This window comes from Schistocerca americana, chromosome 6 (genome assembly GCF_021461395.2).
Source record: "Schistocerca americana isolate TAMUIC-IGC-003095 chromosome 6, iqSchAmer2.1, whole genome shotgun sequence".
Lineage (NCBI taxonomy): Eukaryota > Metazoa > Arthropoda > Insecta > Orthoptera > Acrididae > Schistocerca > Schistocerca americana.
The window spans coordinates 141,975,009-141,999,032 of NC_060124.1; the positions used below are offsets into that span (position 1 = coordinate 141,975,009).

The 24,024-nt window shown below is 42.6% G+C and overlaps 1 protein-coding gene across 6 annotated transcripts in view; it reads left to right on the forward strand.

Annotated features, from left to right (window-relative positions):
* LOC124619437 (dystrobrevin beta) overlaps window positions 1–24,024 on the forward strand; it is a 611,344-nt gene that overhangs the window by 12,794 nt on the left and 574,526 nt on the right. The window lies entirely within an intron of this gene.

Here is a 24,024-nt window from a genome sequence, read left to right on the forward strand (position 1 = left end):
TGCTGTTGTTTTCCCTGATCGAGTCGGCTTCCTGCGGCGTTTACCATCTTTGGTGCCGAATTGTTTGCGATCCTGCGGGCATTGGAGCAGATGAGATGTGTTCCCAGTCGTAAGTTCCTCATCTGTTCTGACTCCCTGAGTGCCCTTCAAACCATGCAACACTTGTACCCAGCGGATACGGTCGTCCAGAACATCCATGATGCCCTACTCCACCTGCAGCGGCAGGGGAAGGAGGTTTCCTTCTGCTGGGTGCCGGGGCACGTGGGTAGTAGGGGAAACGAACTGGCGGATGTGGCTGCCAAAGATGCATGTTCCCTCCCTCACGTTGTTGCATGTGCAGTCCCCCTCCATGCTGTTACCTCCCTCCTGCGTTTTCGCGTTCTGCGTCAGTGGGAAGAGGAGTGGCTGGCAGTCGGTGAAAATAAGCTGCGTCTGGTCAAGGCCACCACGCGGCCATGGCGTACGTCCTACCAGTCATGCAGGCGGGACGAGGTTCTCCTCACTCGCCTCCGCATCAGGCACAGTCCCTTAACGCATGGTTTTTTACTCCGGCGGGAGGACCCCCCAATCTGCAGTGCTTGTTGCGTCCAGATTACTGTCCGCCACATTTTACTTGACTGTCTTTTATTCTCTGACCAGAGGGCGGTGGTTTCTTTGCCACAGGATTTGCCCTCTATTTTACAAGATGACGCAACGACTTTAGTTAAGGTCTTACGGTTTTGTGTCTTGTCCAATTTGTTGCCTCGGATTTTAGGGAGTGGGTTTTAATGTGCTGCTGGGTGACTGGCTCACCCAGGATTTAGGTAAGAGGTCAGCCAGTCACGATTACCTCCTTGTTTCCCTTCGGTTTCTGTTCTCTTTTCCTTGTTTCCCTTCCTTTTTAGTGTGTTCCTCCTCCTCTTGTTTTGCCTCTGTATGTGAGGATTTGGACCTGCGTCAGGTCTGCGTCTTTTAGCCGTTCTCCTTGTTCGCTGTTCGTCTTAGTACCTTCACTGCATGTGTTCCTGTTTTTATGCGTTTGGGCGCTGATGACCACGCTGTTTAGCGCCCGTAAACCTCAAACACACACACCGTACTTGTTCTTCAAGGAATTTATCATTTTTACGACATCTTTCCCTCTGGTAGGGTTAGTTGCTGCCTGTTATAATTTTAGATTTAACGCGCCAGAATAGATGCCGAGTTCGTAGGCTCGAATAAACTCTTCTAGCAATCATCTAATTACTTGCTTCAGCTCTCTAGACAGGGTGTCCCTACAAGGTCCGCCTCAGGAATGAAGAATACATGTACAAGCCCGAGAGTTGATACACACTTTCAAGTATGTGTATTTTGTTATTTTTGTACAAGCTTGCATAATCGAATATTTATCAAGCCTCAAACAGCGTGTGCACATTTGAACATTGGCCCGCAAACCTGCTTGCAGCCGCGCGGGATTAGCCGAGCGGTCTCGCCGCTGCAGTCATGGACTGTGCGGCTGGTCCTGGCGGAGGTTCGTATCCTCCCTCGGATATGGGTGTGTGTGTTTGTACTTAGGATGATTTAGGTTAAGTAGTGTGTAAGCTTAGGGACTGATGACCTTAGCAGTCAGGTCCCGTAAGATTTCCCACACATTCGAATTTGAATCTGCTTGCACCAAATGCCTGCTAAGCCTATAGGTACAGGGGGTGGACAAAAATACGGAAACTTCACAAAAACTACACAGCACTATGCCTAATGCGGTGTGGGAAGACGTTGGCATTCAGAACACTTCCAGTCGTCTGGGGATGGAGAAATACAGGTCTTTTACGGTTTTCGGGGGAACCTCTTGCCACTCGCAGCAAAATAGTGGCAAGTTCTGTTAACGAAAATGGAGGTGGATGGCGACACGCACCCCTCTCTCCAAAGTAGACCACAAAGGCGCAATGATGATGAAATCTGGTGACTGTGGTGGACAGGAAAGAAGCGAGAATACATCCTTGAGGTCACAAAGCCACTCCTGGGCGATGTGAGCTTCTCAGAACACCATTAGGGAGCAAACACTGTACAGTGGGATAGACCTGATTGGCCAAAATGGTCACGTAATCTTAGGCAGTAATGCGAGCTTGGCAAGTAACTATGGGGCCCATGGAACATCACGATATGTCAACCCAAATCATCACAGAACACCGCCACGCATCGCTCTTGGGGCGTAAATTCGACCAGAAGTTGGAAACCGTGTGAAATAAGACTTATCCGATCAAATGACTATCTTCCATTGCTCCATAGTCCAGGTTTAATGGCTTCGACATCACGTTTTCCTGTTACGGGCATTTGCTTCATTGATGAGTGGTTTTGGAATCCTCTCTCGCCTTGCAATTATCTGCTTCTGGAGTTCCCGACGTGTTTTTGATGCTGAAAGGGTTCTTGCAGCTGTTGTCATAATTTTCGTCACAGTCCTCTTCAGTGTCCTTCCGTCACGATCATTCAACATACACTTTCGTCTGCGTTGTGACTTAGATGATGATCACTGCTTTCCCTGTATGCGTTATAAACCTTTGATACGGTGCCTCTTGAATCAACACACACTTCGGCTGTCTTGGTTACGAAGCACCCACCATTACGAGAAGCAACAATTTGGCCACGTTCGAATTCAGCTCGTGTAGCTCGTTGCACAGGTGACGTTCGTCGTCAAATGCAGAAGCGTAACCTGCAGGCTTGGCTGGCATCTATGTTCAAGCATGCATTTCTCTCTGTTTTTCTGCGTTTTTCTTCAACCCTTGTCCTTCCGTAGCCCCTGCAATATTCAAGGCAGTAATTATGTGGTACAGCTCAATGGTTTGGTGCAAGTCTTTTAAGTGGACACCACTTCGGCGACTGGCTTGTCCCTGAACCAACGGCACTCGGTGTTTCCAGGCCGTCAGGCATACAAAAATAGGGCTGACGCAGTTAAAAGTCGCCCGCCTCCCCTTTGAATGCCAATGCAATACTTAATTCGACTTCTGAAATAAACACTACAACAGTGGACGGTTTTATGCAATATTCGATTATTAGCATTCTTTTGTCAGCATTTCACTTTATTTCGTTTCTCTTTGCTCTGTGCAAAATGAATTTCTCGATAGAAGAAACAATTCAAATTGTGGAAGCATATGTGAAAAAGTTTCGATTAAGGAAACTCGCAAAATTTTCGGGGTCAAGTATCCGGGTAGAGAACTATCAGCAAAGAGAGCAATACAGAGTCTGTATAAAAATTGGCGCACCTACGATCTGTTCAAAAACGACAAAGAATTTTTTCAGTTCGCATCTAAAAAGTTATTCCATACATTCGCTGAAGAATTATTCATAGCTCAAACAAGTCTATACGTAAACTTATCCAACAGGCGCGTATGTATAGGAACAGTTACCAGTGCGTGTTGAAAAGTCTCCATTTCAAGGCATATCGTGTGACAGTTGTGCAGCGATTTCGGAAGGATGGCCGCCAGAAACGTGTAGTTTACTGCACGTGGCTTTTGAATAACATCAGCGATGGTCTGTTAGACCCTTTCCATTACATCATGAGTGATGAAGCATGGTTTCATCTTTCCGATCATTTGAATTCACAGAACACGAGGTACTGGGCAACGGAGAACACTAACAGTGTGTCAGAAACCACCCTACGATCAAAAATTGGCACTTGTGCGGCGTTACAGGAAGGACCTATATTTTTTTACATCACCCTCAACACGGTTGCAGGTAAGAAAATTTTTGATATATATTGTGCTCAACTATGAAAGCCGGTAGTGCTTCTTCTAGCATATTGGGGCAATATGTCACACATGTAAGGTATCTCTGGGATGAGTCCATTATGTCTTCACTGAGGAACGAACTGTCAGCGAACATGTCTCCGGATCTAACATCATGTGGTTTCCTTCCTGTGGAGACACTTGAAGAGCAAGGTCTATGAAACAGATCCACACACGATATAGGAACTCGACACAAACAATATGTCTACTCATGTATGCAGACGACATGACATTAACCTCAGTTTCTGAGGATGATCTGTAGAAAACCTTCAACCAGTTATTGTATTGGGCACGAAAAAACGACCAAACCTCGAATGAAGAGAAGACAGTCTCCATGACTTTCAGAAGGGGAAGACGACCTGACACTTTCTACGTTGGAGAGACACTGCTAAAGTCAGTCACCAGTTTTACGTACCTAGGAGTTACCGTTCAGTCACAGGAACGGTATTCACACGCCACATAAACTACAGAGCCAGCGCCGCAACGAGAGCCATAAATGATACCAAGTCGATAGGCAAACTCTCCCTGAAAACAGCCCTACGACTGTTTGAACTCAGAGTTGAACCTGTTGCAATTTGCGGACTGGAAAACATAGAGATTCGTCTGAAGAAGACATGTCTCGAAAAAATAGAGAAGCTAAGGCTACTTACTTAAAAAGGGTACTGAACAAAAGAGGAATCAAAACACCCCCAAAGAAAGAGAAACAACATCAAACAAAGGAGTAAGACAGTGTATGGGAACGTCTAAATGAGAAGATGTAAAAGAAGTAATAAAAACAATGAACAAGAAAGCAGCAGGACCCGATAATACATATAAAAGATGCGAAAGAGACTCTCCAACACGTGTGGATCAAACTATTCAACAAATGCCTGGAACTTGGAAGAATTCCGACCCAATGGAGACACTCGATGACAAAAGTTCCCTACAAAGGTAGAGACGACCAAATGGACAAAAGTAAGTACAGAGGCATAGCCTGGAAAATACTCAGTTCAAGATGTTTTCAAAGATAATTACACAAAAAATCAAAGCCTGTGTAGACAGTCACCTCCTAGAACAACAAATGGGCTACAGATCTGGAAGATCAACACTTACGGCAGTCAGGCTTCTTCTGAACATCATCTACGAAGCGTTACAAAAGAAACAAATGTTCTACACAGTGTTCATAGACTTTACCAAAGTCTTTGACCTACTGGAAAGTGATCTCATAGCCCTAAAACTGGAAAACTCAGTGGGAGAAGATAGCGTATGGGCAAGAATAATAAAGTCAATCCTCGAATACAACGTAATTACAATATCAGACAACCTCTCTTTTTCGAACCCCATTCTGCAATCGGAGTCTTACAGGGTGACCCAATGAGCCCTTTGCTGTACATTCTTGCCACTGAAGAAGTACTCCGAATTGGAGAAAACGAAGAAGATGTGTATGTATATGCATACGCTGACGACATAGCCGTAGGTTCAACAGATATACAGAAGCTGCAGAGAATCATTGAGAAAATAGACAGATAGTGCAGTGAACACAAACTACACATAAACTTAACAAAGACAGAAACGGTAATTTTCAGATAAGGAGGCAAAACACCCAAGAATGCAGAAATCAGCATCAGAGGACAAAAAATAAAAATCTCATCAGACTTTAAATACCTAGGAGTGACATTGCAACCAACAGCCAAATGCTTCGCAAAACATACAACAGAACGCGCGGCCCAAGCAATAATAGCAATACAGGACATCAAAAACATCAGCCTACTCAGTCTAGAAACAGCCATGAAATTATTCAACACAAAAATCTTGCCAATCCAGGCCTATGGGATGGAGGTTATATGGGACCACCTGACAGAAAAAATCTAGAAACACTACAAAAGGTAAAATCGACCTATCTAAAAAGAGCACTAGGTCTCTCAAAGACAACAAGATCTAGACTAGTGTACCTGCTAGCGAGAGAGAGATTCCTAATTGAAGACATCTAACTTCGATATATGATGCCACACACCAGGGATTCTAGAAATCAACTGAAGATCATGGTGGATAAACGAGAAAAAGTATGGCCAGAGTTCTATGGCACCGAAGCAATGACGAACCGCTCATGGACAGCACCAAACTTCGAACTGCGACATATCGTAACTAGATTATCTATTCACGGCTTTCATCATCTAATTTGCAAAAAACAAAACTTATCATGACCCAACCACAACGTGTGTGTGTGTGTGTGTGTGTGTGTGTGTGTGTGTGTGTGTGTGTGTGTGTGTGTGTGTGTGTGTGACACGGAGCCTGTGAACGATATCACATAGAACTGTGCAGTAAGAGTGAAATCTATAAATGAATATGCAAAAAGGTAAAATATAAATGCAAAATTTTAAGCAAAGTAACTGTATATGGCTATTTGGCTGCAATTTTATTAAATAATATTAAAAAGGGTGCTATGTCTCTCCAGCTACACACGCTCGCGGCTTGTGTATGAATTGGCCACAGAGCCCTTCTTCATAGAAGAGCTGCGACTAAAGTACTTACTACCAGTGACGACAGCCTACCAATATTTATTGACGGAACTACATGAGAAGAACCGCAAGATATGGAAGGATTTCTATGTTACAGACGCCATGACAAACCGTGAATGGACCCAGGGAGGATACGAACTGCGCCACGAAGTGATAAGACTCTCCGTGCTGCATGGATTTCACCACCAACTGTGCAACACCCAGAGTTTTCACGAGCCCAGCACGAGCTGTGTATGTGCGAGGTGCTGCGGTGACCAGTGTGTGACACATCATGTGTTGATCTGTAGGATGAGAACAGAATCGCTGGTGAAATTCTGTAGTGACTAAGAATAATAATAATGAATAGAGATTAATTCCTGAAATTCACGCACTAAATGGCCAGTTTGGCTGCAGTAGATCTATTACAATATAGGAACTGGAAGACAACGTAAGCCGAGAAGTTGCCGCCATCGATATTCGAACAGTACGCCGGGCGTATCTGAATATGCTTAGAAGTGCTCAGCTGTGTGCTGATGTTCCAGGGTGTCATTTTCAGCATCTAGTATAAATGTATTTTTCATTGTAAACAAATGGTAAGGTCATTTCAGCTCTTCCTGCCTGTAATTTAATTGCATTTCCTGTATGCTTATTCTGTGCAACCCGGGCCGGACGTTGCTTAACTTCTGTGAATGGGAGAGCGCCAATGTATGCAATGTGGCAAGTCCAGGCAGATGTATTTATTGTGACTGCCTCCTCTTTCCTGTACTCTTATCCGCTATCCGCTATATGTTCGTAAGATCTTTCGCTTCGGATTTGTTGATTACGTTTGGAAACTTTATCTCAAGTTGTTGTGTCTGTACACAGATATTTGTTGCTCTTCTAGCGGACTGCACGAGAAACATCCAGTGAAAGCAGTCGGTCATAGCGTTCGCGTTTTAAAGGAAGCCTTGTTTGTTTTCACTGTACTGATGTTTGAAAGTTTTGCTCCACGTGAATGTTCTGTGTATTTCCCGCAGCATGGAACGTGATAAGTTAGCATGTTTTTTGAACAAGTTAGCATATTGTCAGTAGTTCCAGAAACCACCGACTGGTAGGTTGTAAGTCACTAGTAAAGAAATAAAATCATCATTTGCGGAGTTTTCTTATGTACTCCTTTTGCGTACAGTTTGTGCTACGAATAAGTCGCTGCAAAGAGAGTAAAACAAACATTCATTTTACGCCATGTGATTATATAATGATGATATAACCTAGTTGGATGAAGCTGCATTACTTTCAAAAGACTTAGTCTGCGTCCTTGAAATACATGAAATACAGTAAGGTGTCAGACTAGAGCCATTGGGTATAGGTTGGTACTGCGATCGAATTGTTTGACTCAGTCACCCGTTGATACTGCAAGAACACTGATAGTTCACTCTCCTTGAGGTCTTATACGAGGGTAATCCCAAAACTAAGGTGTCCTATTTTTTTTATAAGTACATAGACCTGATAATTTCTACAATGACTTACATCGGTTTACAGCTTGAACATTTAGCTATTTTTCGACATAATCACCTTTTCTGTCGATGTATTTTTGTAGACGCTGTGGCAGTTTTTGTATGCCCATGTCGTACCAGCTCGCCGCCATGCTGTTCAGAAAGTTATGAACTTCTTTTTTCACCTCGTCAATTATGTCGAAAAATAGCTAAATGTTCAGGCTGTAAACTGATATAAACCATTGTAGAAATAAACAGGTCTATGTACTTAAAAAAATAGACCTTACTTTTGGGATTACCCTCGTACTATTAATTTTCAATAACCCGTCCTTGAAAACGTGACACACGATGTTCCTTGCAGTAACTACGAAATTTTATTCGCAGATCACGAAGCCATACTGCTTCAGCTGTACTATTTACTAGCGACACATGAAAATTTGTATTGGATCGGGACTCGAACCCGGATTCCTGCTTATCGCTAGCAGTCGCCTCAACCACTTCGGCTATCAGTGCACACTTCCTGGGTCGACCCAAGCCTCCATATGCCACACTTGTCCACGTCATCTAATGCTCACAAACACGTTATTGTGATTCTCGCAATAGTGAGGGACATTGTGATCTTTGTTTTAAGATGGGGCCTGTCTGGCATAGGGAAGTTTGGGACTGTCGGGGAGGCTTCCATGGATAAGTGAATTGGTTAAGGACATAGTTCGCGATAAGCGGGAAGCCGGGGTTAGAATCCTGGTCTTGCACAAATATTCATGTGTCATTAATAAGTAGTGCATCTGAAGTCAGTTTGGATTGGCAATTTGCTAATAAAATTTTGTAATATTTAAGGAGCAGCTGTGGATCGTTAGCAGTGTCAGCCACGCATGTGTGTCAAAAGATATAATGTGTAATACAATGTACAACAAAATAATAAGTTTCTTGCAATGTTGAACCGCTGTCGTGGACGACCAGTCATATCCAAACAAGTTTCCAGAAAGTTGTAATGTTCTCAGGCTTTGCATATTTTTCTGTCTTGTTGCCGGCCGGTGTGGCCGAGCGGTTCTAGGCGCTTCAGTCTGGAAGCGCGAGACCGCTACGGTCGCAGGTTCGAATCCTGCCTTGGGCATGAATGTGTGTGATGTCCTTAGGTTAGTTAGGTTAGGTTTAAGTAGTTCTAAGTTCTAGGGGACTGATGACCTCAGATGTTAAGTCACAGTGCTCAGAGCCCTTTGTTGATAACCGCAAATTTGTCTACGAAGGTATTGAGTGAAGGTACTTTTCAAACGAAACTTTTTTTTCTCTTTCCTCGAGAATACTCAACAGTTTCACAAGAGTGCTGTACACAATGGGGGCTAAACCTTATCTAGCTCTAGTTCTGCAATTTACAAAAGGTGAAGATCAAGATTGCCAGTAGTGCAGTTTCAACGTACGGCAGATTTTAATATATTTGCTCATATTGCGGAAAAGTTTCATTGCATATAGAAGCAATTTTTGTACACTGGTGTGCAAAGCTTAAGGACGAAAGTAACTTTCGCATAATGTGTCACTGCCGAGTAACATAGCTCGAAGGAATGCAGAAAGAGGTGAAAAAAGTCGTGGGATTCCTCCTAATATCGTGTTGGAACGCCACCTTTTGTCCGGAATAGTGCAGCAACTTGACGTGCCATGGGCTTGACAAGTCTTTGGAAGCCCCCTGCAGAAATACTGCTCTTTAGCCGTACGTAATTACGAAAGTGTTACAGTTCAGGATTTTGTGGTGGAACTGACATCTCGATTATGTCCCATAAATGGTCGATGGAGTTCATGTCGGGCGATGTGGGTGGCACATCATTCTCTCGAATTGTCCCCAGTGTTCTTCAAACCAGTCGCCAACAATTGTTGGGTCTGGTGACGTGGTGCATTGTCATATTTAAAAATTCTATCGTTTTTTGGGAACAGGAATGGCTGCAAGTAGTCTCCAGATAGCCTAACGTAACCATTTCAAGTCATTGATCGGTTCAGTTGGACGAGAGGATCCAGTCCTTTCCATGGAAACACAGCCCACATCATTACGGAGCTGAATAGTATCAGCTTGTGCAGGGCCTTCCTGATGACTGGCCCATGGTATTGTGGGGTTGGGCCACCCTCTAACTCCACAATCAGCTCTTACCACCTGAAGTCGGGATTGATCTGACCAGGCCACGGTTTTCCAGTCCTCTAGAATCCAACCAATATGGTCACGAGCCCGGAGAGTTAATGCAGGCGATGTTGTGCTGTTCAAAGGCACTCGCGCCGGTCGTCCGCTGCCGTAGTCAGTTAACACCAAATTTCGCCGCTCTGTCCCACCTGATATGTTTGACGTACGTCCTACATTGATTTCAGCGGTTATTTTACCCAGTGTTGCTTGTCTGTTAGCACTGACAACGCAAAGCAGATGGCATTGCTCTCGGTCGTTAAGTGAAGGCCGGCCCCTGCGATGTCCTAGGTGAGAGTTAATGCCTGAAATGTGCTATTCTCGGCGCGCTGTTGACACTGTGGTTCTCGGAATATTGAATTCCCTAACGATTTCGCGTCCAAAGTCTGTTAATTCCCGTCGCGCGGCCGTAATTTCGGTGGAAACCTTTTCACATGAATACAAAAGGCGGGACACGGTTGGGTTGGTTGGTTGGTTGGTTTGGGGAAGGAGACCAGACAGCGTGGTCATCGGTTTCATCGGATTAGGGAAGGATTGGGAAGGAAGTCGGCCGTGCCCTTTCAAAGGAACCATCCTGGCATTTGCCTGGAGTGATTTAGGGAAATCACTCGGTTGGGTAATCACCACGGCCTACAGTGCATGCTGTGGAATGAGCTCCCATGCTGGCCAGAATGTGATGGGTTCTCATGGTAGGGCGTTCTATTCCTCCTCCATCGCGGTTGACAACTGCTGGAAGGTCTAAAAACGTAGGCTTCCGCGGCCGGTGCCATAGTGATTAAAATTCTTCTGGGTATTATGCCGCGTCATTGCTAAAAGCTAACAATAATAAACTAAAACCGACGTTTCAGCCGAATTGCAACGACAGAGGAATGCCGTTGCAATTCGGCCGAAACGTCTGTTTTAGTTTATTATTGTTGTTAGTTTATAGCAATGACGCGGTATAATACCCAGAAGAATTTATCACTATGCAGGAAGGTCGTTGGCGCATGTGGGGAAGAGCTCTATTTCGTCTCCCTAACGCATCCCACACATGCGCTATAGGATTTAAACATGGGGAACAGGCAGGTGATTCCATTCGATGAATATCTTCTCCTTCCAAGAGCTTCTCCAACTGCACAGTTCGGTGCGTTCGCACGTTATCATCCATAACAATGAAGTCGGTGCTGGATGGATACCTGAAAAGTCACACATGGGGGAAATACTGTGTCACAATAGCGTTGGCCGATGGGTGTACCGTGTTCAAAGATTTGGAGGTCAGTAAGCCCATGTAGTATTACGCCTCTACACATCGAATCAACTGGACCACCAAAACGTTCATGTTCGACGATGTTGTTAAGTGCATTACGTGCTCCTACCTCTCGCCATACCAGGGTACATCCAGAATCTTTGCTCATACTGAATCTGCTGGATTCTGAGAAGAGAATGTGACACCTCTCTTTGTCGGTTCAGCCCCTATGCTCTCGGCTATGCCTCCGACGTACAGGCAGGGACAGATTTTGGGGTGTGGTGGGGGGGGGTGCAGGGGCACGTTTCTCCACCCCCCCATCCTACCCCCTCCCTCACCCCCTCACTCCGACAGTTAGGGAGAGAGAGAGAGAATGAAAAGAAATGATCTGTTGCATTTATTGGCCAGGATATCACCTTCGGGGTTCGGCCGCCATATTGCAAGTCTTTTTAGTCGATGCCACTTCGGCGACTTGCGTGTCAGTGTTGATGACAATGGACACACAACACACAGTCCCCTGCCGGGAATCGAACCCGGGCTCCCTTGCGTGGTAGGCAGTAACGCTACCGCTGCGCACGGAGGCGGACACACACACACACACACACACACACAGAGACAGGCACACAGACACACACACACACACACACACACACACACACACACACACACAGAGAGAGAGAGAGAGAGAGAGAGAGAGAGAGAGAGAGAGAGAGAGAGAGAGAGAGGTGAGTGTGAGTGTCTCGGCATACTCACAATTTTTACTTACGGGCAGCATGTAATTGTGAGTTTAAAAATTGCAGAAAGACTGGAATTAACGGAACGTAACTATGACTTCTTATGCCTTTATTTCATTGCTTCTTGTTTTTTTGCGAGAATTTTCGATGAGAGGGCAATAAACATGACTTCGTTTTGTCTTTCCGTGATTGCATAGTAGATGAACTTGCTATTGTGTAGGTATTACTCGGTATGCAAGTAAAGTTAAATCTTTTACTTTGTGAAACATTTGTAAATTTTTAGGGTTCTCTCCTCACACATTCGGATATTTCCGGTAAATATGTGATCTCTCTGAATTCTTTTCCTAGATAGAAAGAAATAGTACTGCCACCAGTTACTATAAATAGCTTTATTTAAAGCTACACGTTTCGATTTTGCATCGACGTCAGGCTTCTTACAGTCAGTACATTTGTTGTTCTATACTCCTTGACATTTTGCCGAAGTCTTCTTGCTGGTAAATAGTACTTTGTGTCCGTTTGGTGTTATTTTTGCATCATGAAACATCGTATTTCAGTCATGGTGTATCACTTCTTGTTGAAAGGCATAGTGAGTAATCCATAGTCACCTTTTCACGGCTAAACAACTGAATCTAATTTAATGAAGTTTGTTGTGGATTTGTTGTTGTGGTCTTCAGTCCTGAGGCTGGTTTGATGCAGCTCTCCATGCTACTCTACCCTGTGCAAGCTTCTTCATCTCCCAGTACCTACTGCAGCCTACATTTTTCTGAATCTGCTTAGTGTATTCATCTCTTGGTCTCCCTCTACGATTTTTACCCTCCACGCTGCCCTCCAATACTAAATTGGTGATCCCTTGATGCCTCAGAACATGTCCTACCAACCGATCCCTTCTTCCAGTCAAGTTGTGCCACAAATTCCTCTTCTCCCCAATTCTATTCAATACCTCCTCATTAGTTATATGATCTACCCATCTAATCTTCAGCATTCTTCTGTAGCACCACATTTCGAAAGCTTCTATTCTCTTCTTGTCTAAACTATTTATTGTCCACGTTTCACTTCCATACATGGCTACACTCCATACAAATACTTTCAGAAACGACTTCCTGACACCTAAATCTATACTCGATGTTAACAAATTTTTCTTCTTCAGAAACGCTTTCCTTGCCATTGCCAGTCTACATTTTATATCCTCTCTACTTCGACCATCATCAGTTATTTTGCTCCCCAAATAGCAAAACTCCTTTACTACTTCAAGTGTCTCATTTCCTAATCTAATTCCCTCAGCATCACCCGACTTAATTAGACTACATTCCATTATCCTTCTTTTGCTTTTGTTGATGTTCATCTTATACCCTCCTTTCAAGACACTGTCCATTCCGTTCAACTGCTCTTCCAAGTCCTTTGCTGTCTCTGGCAGAATTATAATGTCATCGCCGAACCTCAAAGTTTTTATTTCTTCTCCATGGATTTTAATACCTACTCCGAACTTTTCTTTTGTTTCCTTTATTGCTTGCTCAGTATACAGATAGAACAACACCGGGGATAGGCTACAACCCTGTCTCACTCCCTTGCCAACCACTGCTTCCCTTTCATACCCCTCGACTCTTATAACTGCCATCTGCCTTCTGTACAAATTATAAATAGCCTTTCGCTCCCGGTATTTTACCCCTGCCACCTTCAGAATTTGAAAGAGAACATTCCAGTCAACATTGTCAAAAGCTTTCTCTAAGTCGACAAATGCTAGGAACGTAGGTTTGCCTTTCCTTAATCTTTCTTCTAAGATAAGTCGTAGGGTCTGTAGTGCCTCACGTGTTCCAACATTTCTACGGAATCAAAACTGATCTTCACCGAGGTCGGCTTCTATCAGTATCCATTCGTCAGTAAAGAATTCGCTTTAGTATTTTGCAGCTGTGACTTATTAAACTGATCGTTCGGTAATTTTCACATCTGTCAACACCAACTTTCTTTGGGACTGGAATTGTGGATATAGGCTACGTAAAAAGTAAAATTAGTAGGCAGAGGTGACGGTAGCCGATAGTAATGAATCAAGGCAGCAGAAAATTTGTCGGCAATTGACTCCTTTTGCAATAGGTTGCGCAGGCGATAACAGCGATCTCAAGAAGATCTACAACAAAGTCCGCGAGAGCATATGTTTATCTTGTACGGTTCACTCTCACCGCTTTTGTCTTCTGACGCACCCAATCCGAAGATAAAAATGGTGATCGTGGGTGAAACATAAGAGAGAAACATATGTTCTCGCTGATTTCTGTAGATATATTTGATATTTATATTTTCGTACGACATGAAAATAAGCACCACACTGATCAGGTAGCGCGTTGCTTGTATGGCTAGTATAGCAAAATTGCCGGTGGCGGATCATGCAAGGTGTGCATTATTTTTGGACGGCGTGAGCCGCGCATAAATGATGTGAAACTCGGAAAGTTAGTGGCAAAACCGGAAATTATATAAGAAAGCCGTAGAAATTCTCACACCACGAGAATACCAAAACCACCAATTTAATATGATAGTGTCTCACAACTTTCTGATTATGATGGAGGGAAGCCTACGGATATTTTTGTCCAAATGAGATCCCACGAGAGCAGGTTATAGAAGAGAATCATAAAAGATGTATGCGCATTATAAAAATAATTGTATTATGAGGAACGTAAAACACTGCATTAAGAGGACACAGGGATGACGGTGATTCGGAATGGGAAAGTTCTCCTGGAGAAAGCTATTTCAGAGCTTTGTTGAAGTTCCGAATAGCTGCTGGAGATGAGATACTATTCGACAACGTGAAAACGTGTGCTAAAAATGCTTTCTAATTCCTGCATTAGCAAATCGACGCAAAATCAGTTATCAATTGGCCACAGCTCTCAGTTAAGACAAAGCAGTAGCCAAAATTAAAAAAGTAAATATTTTTGTATAATAGCTGATGATACTACATATATTTCTCTTAGTGAGTAATTGTCCATTTGTATTCGCTATTTCGATGTGGATACCAATGAAATAAAGATTATTTCATCAAGTTTGTCCTGATTGTGGATCTTACAGGTGAAAACATAATTCACTATAGAGTGCAGGAATAGGAACACCTGAACCTAGACGTTTCACTATGTCGGGGACAAGCATACCATGGAGAGGCCAGTAAGAATGGTAAAATAAAGTGTGTCCAAGTGTGCAGATCCAATATTCAACCTGTAGCGTTTTATGCTCATTGTGTAAGCCACCGACTTAACTGAGCCAACAGTATTGATTGCAGTGTACCTAGCCTAAGAAATGCTGTGGAAGTTATTTCAGCAACTTTTCTGTGTGTCAGATGGAAGGATGCAGTCTTCAAAGAAGAAATTCAAATTCATCTCCCCATGGAAAAACAAAATATAGTAAAAAAAATGCGAGAGCCAAGATGGATGGAAAGACATGAGGTGATTTTGACATATGTAGACTACTTCCCATGTCTCCCTCTTATTCCGCAAAAAAATGGCTGATAAACGAGACGAACGTGCTACATCTGCATTTTCTGTGCTCCAAGCTATAATCTCGTCGCAATTCATAGTGAGGTTTGTCATCCTCGCTGACGTTTTGGGAGTAACTTTTCGTTTATCTCAGTCGTTACAGGGGACCGAAACTGATATTTTCGGCAATAAAGCTTGTCAACACATCCATAAAAACCTCCAAAAGGAACGCGAAATTGATGTAGATGCATTAAAATAATTTTCAATTGGGCTGAAAGTCTATCAGATGAGACTGACACAAATCACAGTCCTTAGGCCAGCAACTGTCAAACCAGCAGGCCCAATTTTCAGACACAGTCTGCAGAAGAGCATAACCGCTTGTCAGTGTTTATACTATCTCTCATTTATTTGTTAAATGAAATGTCATTAAGGTTCCCTAAAACTCAGCTACAAAGAATCTGACAGCTACAAAAATTGCTGTCGCAGAACTTTAGTGATAAACATATGGAGCTCGTTTTGTAGAGTCGTCTTGAGGCATACAAAGACGATCTCCCTTGTTTTGTAGCTTTGAAGGGAGCTACAAAATTGGCAACAAATGGACAAAAATATGCTAAAGTCTCCAGTGGAGGCACGTAAAAGAGCAACAGTGCTGCCAAATATTATTCTTGCCAGTTGTGCACATTTTCTGTACCAGACTGCACTGGAGAGAGATCTTTATCAAACTTTTGTAGGTAACACAGGGGGGCAACTTTCACTTCATCACGTCTAATGATGACTGCAATAAAATTTATTACAGTCATCATTAGATGTTATGCAGTGAAAGTTGCCCCCCTGTGTTACCTACAAAAGGTTGACAAGGATCTCTCCCCAGTGCTGTTTGTTACAGGAAATGTGCACAACTGACACAAGACTCTAATATTTCGCAGCACTGTTGCCCTTTTGTATGCCTCTGCTGGAGACTTTGGCATATTTTTAGATGTATCCCTTCTGATCCTTGTGCCCCTCCCTCCAGAAAAAAATCGTGTAGCCGCCCTTGCGTACAGGTGTCAACGGTATACAACATACCAGTGATGGGACAAAGAGACCACCCCCACATGGCAGTCGCCCTGCCACTTTGGAACGTAAGGTTGCGGTCACAGTGCCCCGATATAGGTGGATTCCCACGCTGGCCATCATCGGCCGGAGACGGCCGATCTTTTCAAATCAGTACACCACAAAGTGCGCGGTCACACTGTAGCCGATTTTATCGCCCGAACGTACATACTTCGGACGACAATCGGCGAAATTGAAATAAGTTTGTTTTCTTCGGTCAAATAGAACAACGTTCTCGCACACGAAATATGGAGCATGAGGAACTGATTAGTTTAGTCCAAGAAAGAGAGTGTTTGTGGCATCCTGAGGATGAAAACATCATAATCGGGATATAGTTCGGAATCTATGGACTAAAATCGCAGATTTATTCGAAACCACAAATAGGCAAAAACTTTATTAGAAATTTTAGGCATAGATTACAACCTCAAAAAATGAAAGTTCAAGTGAATAGGGTGGCGTCTTCTATATGCTTATAGCTACTGTACCAAACTTTGAGGTTCGCCGATGACATTGTAATTCTGTCAGAGACAGCAAAGGACCTGGAAGAGCAGCTGAATGGAATGGACAGTATCGTGAAAGGAGGATATAAGATGCACATCAGCAAAAGCAAAACGAGGATAATGGAATGTAGTCTAAGTCGGGTGATGCTGAGGTAATTAGATTAGGAAATGAGACACTTAAAGTAGTAAAGGAGTTTTGCTATTTGGGGAGCAAAATAACTGATGGTGGTCGAAGTAGAGAGGATATAAAATGTAGACTGGCAATGGCAAGGAGAGCGTTTCTGAAGAAGAGAAATTTGTTAACATCCAGTATAGATCTAAGTATCAGGAAGTCGTTTCTGAAAGTATTTGCATGGAGTGTAGCCATGTATGGAAGTGAAACGTGGACTATAAATAGTTTAGACAAGCAGAGAATAGAAGCTTTCGAAATGTGGTGCTACAGAAGAATGCTGAAGATTAGATGGGTAGATCACATAACTATTGAGGTATTGAATAGAATTGGAGAGAACAGAAATTTGTGGCACAACTTGACTGGAAGAAGGGACCGGTTGGTAGGGCATATTCTGAGGCATCAAGGGATCAGCAATTTAGTATTGGAGGGCAACGTGGAGGTTAATAGTCGTAGAGGGAGACCAAGAGATGAATATACCAAACAAATTCAGAAGGATGTAGGTTGCAGTAGGCACTGGGAGATGAAGCAGCTTGCACAGGATAGAGTAGCATGGAGAGCTGCATCACACCAGTCTCTGGACTGAAGACCGCAACAACTCCGAATTTTTTTGCCGTAGGTTGTCATTAGTTGTCTACAAATTGTTACTGCTTACTGGCATTTTATGGCAATAGGATGGTGATTCTGTTAATTTGAAATGGCTTGTAATGTTGTGTACAGTACGTATTTCCACTTTTATGTGTTTTGTTTTCAGAGTGTCTTATGCCAATCTTTATGCTTGTCTTTCACTCGAGTGCTAAATGACTGTCATTCAATGTTAATTGACGTACGTCTGCACAAGTTAAAATAAATACTGCGAAACAGTGTGTTTATAACTTGCTCTTGAAGGTCACCAGGGAATTACCTCCAGTTTCTCCCGTCATCTCATGTATTCGTAAAACTTGTCTGGTTATTCTGATAGCTGAGGACAGTCAGTAGTACTCGCCACGTTTTTTTACGAGACAAGGAAGCTCGTTCACATGCATTCTTTTGCATGTCCGCCAGTTGCACCGCTGTTTGACGTGGGTCCTTTCTTGCCTGTTGCACGAAGTAGCGGTCATCTGCTGATACAGTTGACCGTGGTAGACGACCACCACCACCACCACCACCACCACCACCACCGCCACCTGTCCATCGGGCAGCAGGCGTGGTTCAGAATCTCTTTCATGCGCGGGAACCACCCCGTGGGCCGTGAGCAATACTAAATTCCTGGTTTACAATCATCACGCTTCGACATTCTTCCAGGTTCCCGATGATTCTCCCTCCAAATGTTGCCTCCGAGCCAAGCTGTTATGAACACCGCAGCGCACCGCAGCTGCTTGCTGATTGACTCACACTGTCTTTTCCCGTTCCTCCAACTGCCTCGCGTTGCGAGGCCAGTGCCACTTAGCGCTGTAGTCACACCGACCTCACGCCATGTGACGCCCAGCTTTCTGTGCGACTTGGAGACGTCTGGCAACATGCTCCCGCACTTGTTCCCACCCAATAGTTAGTGTGTGACTTCAGTTAGCTGGTCTTTGTTTTGCAGAGCAGTGTACGATTCAGCACGTAATCGAAAATGGTGCTTAACTATTTTCAGAAAGAAGCCGAATCCACTTTCGTTTGGCAATGTTTCTCGCGCACTATCACCTTAACATTTATAGCGTATATTAATCAATCTTGCGTCTGAGTAATGCACGGAGGATGAGGCGGAGGAGATTAGAGTTTAGCGTCCCGTCGACAACGATGTCATTAGAGACGGATTAGGGAAGGATGGGGAACGAGGTCGGCCGTGCCCTGTTTTAAAGGAACCATCCAGGCATTTGCATGAAGCGATCAGGATGGCCAGACGCGGGTTTGAACTGTAGTCCTCCCGAATGCGAGTCCAGTGTGCTGATCACTGCGCCACCTCTTTCCGTGAGTTATGCAGGGGCAACTTTAATGCCTCATTTTTTCGTAAGAATACAGTGTTGAATAACTTCTTTTAAATTCTCTCACCCACTCAGGGATTGTTTGTTTTGACACCTCTTAAAATAAAATCCCATAATTTTTCTGAGCGTTTCGTTGTTGGCATTCACCTGAAGTTCCGTCTGGCAAAAGCTGGGAAGTTTTCGCAGATTTGGTTATTCTTTTGATTGCTCATAATATTGCAGAAATTGCTGCCTAATAACAACTTTATTCGTATTGACAACTGATTATTAATCATGTGCTCTTTGCATCTTCTTCCTTGAGGGTCATAACAGAATCCTTCTGACGAGAGGACCGTACGAACTTCCCCTCACAGATGTGATTCATATTGTCAGGGTGTGTAGGGCACTACTTGGACTTAAGCATATGTAAATAGTAAGACGCAACTCTCAAACTTTTTCGAGAAAATGTGGTTTGAAACTTTCAGGCGCACTTGTATGCTGTGTGTGGCACTTGTATGCTGTGTGTGGACAGTAGTGTTCATGGGATTCATGGGATCCGCAGCCGAGAGGTTGAGCTCTTAGTTTCATAAGCGCGAGGTCTCTGGATCGAGCCTTGCTGGAGGTACTACCTTTTTCTGTTTTTCATTCCCACGTAATTGTAACAACAGATTTGTGTGATCAGCGAGAACCGTGGATGACTCTTAACAGCTTGCTCTAAGGCAGGTGTCTCCAAACTACTGACCGCGGGCAGAAACCGGCCCGCGTTAGCTGCCGGTCATCGCCGGTATCCGGCCCGCCAAATATTTGAGGTGGTACCTATCCTGCCAACAACTGAGTTTCGAGGCATATCGCGACCAATACACCGCGGCATTGTTGGAGCCTTATCTTTACAAAGCGGAAGGTTATGGTTAAACTTGTGGCTATCCAAAATAAACAGACCATTCTCTGTGCGATAGTGAAAAAAAAGGTTAACAGAGTATTTTGCCGAAAACATTTTAAGTAAAAAAATTCTTTGCATTTTATTCTACTCACGAGTCTGGTGCAAGTCTTTCAAATGGACGCCACTTCGGCGACTAGCCTTAGTAATCAATCATTATGGAAGATGCTTCTTAAGCGAGGTTTCACTTTCTTTTGATTACGTTGTAATATACATATAGCAAGTAAATCGTATAAAATATTTTTATGTAAAGGCAATTTAAAGAAAATACAATACCTAGTGTGCACAATGATATTGGATATTTTAGTTGTAACTCATGTATAAAAATGACTGCAATTAATTTATATCTTGAAAACACACAGTGTTAGAGTATTCACGTAAAGAAATTTAACATCTTAGTGATAATTAGTAACTTTTATGTAGCTGTAAGTGTCCTTTCATAATTACCTCCAGTTGTGGATCAAGTTTACTGGTAGAGATAATCATCAGAGACTTCAAATGCGCATCACTTAATTTTGATCTGTCAATACTTTTTGTATGTTTCATTTTGGAGAAAGTTTTTCACACAAATAAGTAGTGCCAAAAGCGAAAAAAAAGCCACGGGCAAATTTATGTAAATAAGTCGCTACATTGCAAATCAATAATTTCAAACTGAAGTTCTGCGGGTTACGCTTCTATATCGACGTCAAAGGAATTTTTAAATATCTTGATACCGTTTGAATTTGTATCGATATCTGAAAAACGTGATTCAAAATTAATTTTTAAAGCACCCAAAGCTTCAATTGCGAAAGTTACAGGAAACGGACTCTCAGTTCGCTGACTGAATGTTTGGCATGTATTAAAATGCGTGAAGCATACTTTGTTCATTGGAGATTGAAACAAAGGACTTAACATGCGTATAAATCAGGCAGAAACTGGTTTTTACCTTGCAATTTTAAATTGTCATTCATATGTTAAGTCTGTATAAAATGCTAGTTCCATAACCACTCACCGTTCCGCAACTCAGACAGAGGGCGATTCCTATCTTTCAAAAAAATTTCAATTACTGTTCGGAGCTCAAAAAAACAGGTCAGAACTTTACTGCAGCAAATCCAGCACTGCAGTATAATATGGCAAGTCGCTTTATGTTGTATTCTTTGGAGACTGATCTTGCTTCATTGCAGAAATAGACATTGGTTTGTTGCTTGACTCCACAACGAAATATTGAGATCCCCACTGCTCTTTAAAAATTCTACATTAACTGTCAACCTTTCGTTTCTTTTCCATATTTGTACAAACTTCACAAAAAATTGTAACCTGAAAATAAAATTGTGGTATTTAATACTAATAAAACTAGGGAGTAGTCTGCCTAAACAAAATGCAATGAATTTGTTTTTAAGGTACTTTCATTACTAAATTAAGTACTCACAATTACACTGTAGTTCCACTAAAAAATACAGTGAAAAAATACTCAAGTCGTGCTATACGCATTTCGATTTTCATATTTTCCTTGTCTCTTCGAATTCAAACTTTGAATTGTCCCACACTTCGTCGTCTCACCTACTAGTGCAGCGAATAAAACACTAAAAAACTCGTGAGACACTCGCAACATAGACACAATCACGCAACAGAACAGAGCTCTGGCACTGCTACTCGCTAAAAGACTACATAACTAAACTTATTGTTGCGTCGCTTGCAATAACAATGCGTTGACGTACTCCACCTCTGTTACGTCTTGCAGTAATAGTGTTGTTAACAATGATTTTGAGATTTCGTTAACTTTGCAGGACGCTTTTGTGAAGAATGTGCAGTGACATACTTTTTTCTAGGTGAAATTCGCCAGAATAAAATACGCCAGAATTTCGGTCAGGTACGTCCACCAATCAAAATTATGTAATTAAATAAAAATCGTAGTTCGTTTCAATGCTAGCTATTCCCACAACCTTACATTTTTGCGATTTCATCTTTCCTTTAGTCTTACATTATGGTGATCATGGAGTGCTTTAATCCCACTAAGTAGATCTAAGTTATAAAAAACTGTAAATGCTTGCAGCCGTATAGATATTATTTTGTTTCTTTATTTGGTTGTATAGATGTGTTCCATGTTTGTTCTGTTGACACGTTCCACATCATAAGTTCATCGTGACTTTGACATATGGAACAAGTAACTGACAGTACACACCGAAGGTTCGTAGTTTTTATCTTATACATTGATCTTCCACTTTCATTGTCAGAAGAAGAAAAGTTTGCCCTTTTGCAGATGATACAAGCATAGGAACAAAAAGTAGCACCGGTCTCTTACTGAAAAGGCAACGAATGAAATATCAACATACGCTTCACTCAATTAGATTATGATTAAATTGTCACAAAAATCACTACAAGCAACTCAGTTGCTCTGTCTGCAAAAAGTGTTTATACGAACAATAAAATACACACGCACTGCTATGTTTCTGGGGATGCAAATGAATCACAAATTCAAATGTGTAACTCTGAGACTTTTCTCTGACTTATAACCACGTAGACAGACCTCAGCAGCTATGCAGTCAAAGAAGGAAGGAAGATTAGAGTTCAACGTCCCGCCAACAGCGAGGTCATTAGAGATAGAGCCCAAGCTTGGATTAAGGAATGATTGGTTAGGAAGGAGCTGTTAACGGAAATCACTGAAACCAAACTCTGGATGGCCGGACGAGGATTTGTACCGTTGTCCCTCCGAATGCGAATCCACTGTGCTAACCACTGCGCCACCTCGCTCGATGTTGTGCAGTCACGTCCCACATACATAGACCGAGTTTGATTGCGTAATAATCATGTTTCCAATCGCAGATTCATACTGCATATGTAATCAGGATTTCAACTAAAGTAATCACGGGCCTATTGCTTGATTCATTAAAAAAAGGTCGATAAAATTAATCTGTCAATTTATGCATTAATATCCGTTTTCTCTGGCCAACGGAAATCACCTATGAGTTGCCTAAGTAGAGCACCATCGAACGGTGGGAGAAGGGGCGGATCATTTTTCATGTTCACCGATCTGTTAAGGGCAGAGGGTACCTTCTATCTCCATGATATTAAATTGACTGTTTTACATTGTGCCTCTTCTGAAGAAGTATTAGCAACATAACACTGACGTTTTTTCACGTGCATTTATTCTGTTTGCTAACAAGCTGACAATTTTTAAGGTCTAATACATTAAAATTGTAATTTTGAAAAATACAGTGAAAGTTGGGCCCATAGGGAAGAAGATCCAAGAGAGTATGCTAAGATGGTAGAACATGTGCAGAGAAGACGGGAGTACTACGTGGGGAGAAGAGTTGAAACCCTAAAAATCGAAGGATCAAGGAGAAGAGGAAGACCGAAACTGAGATGAAAAAACGTAGTAGGGGACCTACGGGAGGAAGGATGGCTCAGAGAAGCAGCAGTGGGTAGGCATTTATGGAAGAGAAGGATCCAGCAAAGCAACGCCGACCCAACATGACGTGGGAAAAGGCTGAGATGATGATGATGATGATGATGATGATGATGATGATTTATTCACCCGTCTCAGGCATTCTTTTTTTAAAAGTCCATAGATTCTTTTATAATTAAACTAGAAAACTAAAAAAATCAGTTCGTACACTTGTACTAAGACAGTAGACTGTTAAAATTTCATTGTTCTGGGGTAAATGGTTTCAGAGAAGAGGTACATTAGGCTAGAAAAAATAAGTTACGGGAAATTGAGTTTGAAGTTTTATTGAACTTAAGTGTCTCCAGTACATTCCTAATATCACTCTTAATTTGAATTCACAGCTTCTTTCACTGCATTTGTCGTAGAGTCCCCTGCTACTGATTTGGAAGCTGCATGCAATAAAGAATTATATTTGTGAATTTTTGTAGGAGGTTATGGTAGGTTCATAATGGTGCATAAAGTTTTCCCTGCTGTTAACCTTTTCCAACAACACGTATGTCTCACACGCCGAATATTGTTTTAATATATGTGGCGTCTGTTCTTTCGGGTATGTCCGAAAGAACAGACACCATATACATAATTAATGGGGAGCTGGCCAATGACCCCTTCGATGCAGATGCACGACATGCTCGAGCACTTACGGGAATCGGCGAAACACCTCGAGTAATGAGGATAATGGACTTAGTGTGTGGACATGTTGAGAATTTGGGTCTGACGGG